Genomic DNA, 698 nt, shown 5'->3' on the forward strand with positions numbered 1-698 from the left:
AAGATAAACATCAACCACACAAGATATATGAACGGAGAAGATTTACCATTCATTGCCTTGTAGTGGGAGTCTTTTGATCTCCTTGAAAGTTATGTATATTAGTGAGGTTGTAGTTTTGATGTTTTGATTTTAGTGGGAGGTGTGGATAGTGATAAAACGGAGAAGAAGTTCCCCGATTGTCGTGTTCTCAAGGATGGAAAATTGGAAACGAATCAAGCGTGTAATATTTTTGATGTTAAGAGACATTAGTTACAAGATTCACTCTAAGCAAAAGAAGTCATGGTGAAGAGTTTGAATAAAGTAAAACAAAAGTAATCAATTAACGAAAGAAAGGAAATGAATGTCCTATCTAGGTCTCAAGTTTGATACTACTACAGGGTCTTCTAGGCAATGCAACTACATTTCTATCAAGGGAGAACACGACACCATCTCCGAGTGGCATCAAACTTTGGACTCCTTGTTCCTCAGTCAGATGGGGCATTTTAACAAACACTTGGTCAACCACTTCTCCCGGGCCTCGGCATCCCGGACCAAGGGTGTGGATGTGGCCAATTAGGACTCGTATAGTTCCAATATCTCGCAACCTATACATCCACTAACTTAACCTACTATCCTGGTCGTAAATTGAAGCAAATAAAGATAAACATCAACCACACAAGATATATGAACGGAGAAGATTTACCATTCATTGCCTTGTA

Source organism: Ipomoea triloba, chromosome 16 (assembly GCF_003576645.1).
Source record: "Ipomoea triloba cultivar NCNSP0323 chromosome 16, ASM357664v1".
NCBI classification, from domain to species: domain Eukaryota; kingdom Viridiplantae; phylum Streptophyta; class Magnoliopsida; order Solanales; family Convolvulaceae; genus Ipomoea; species Ipomoea triloba.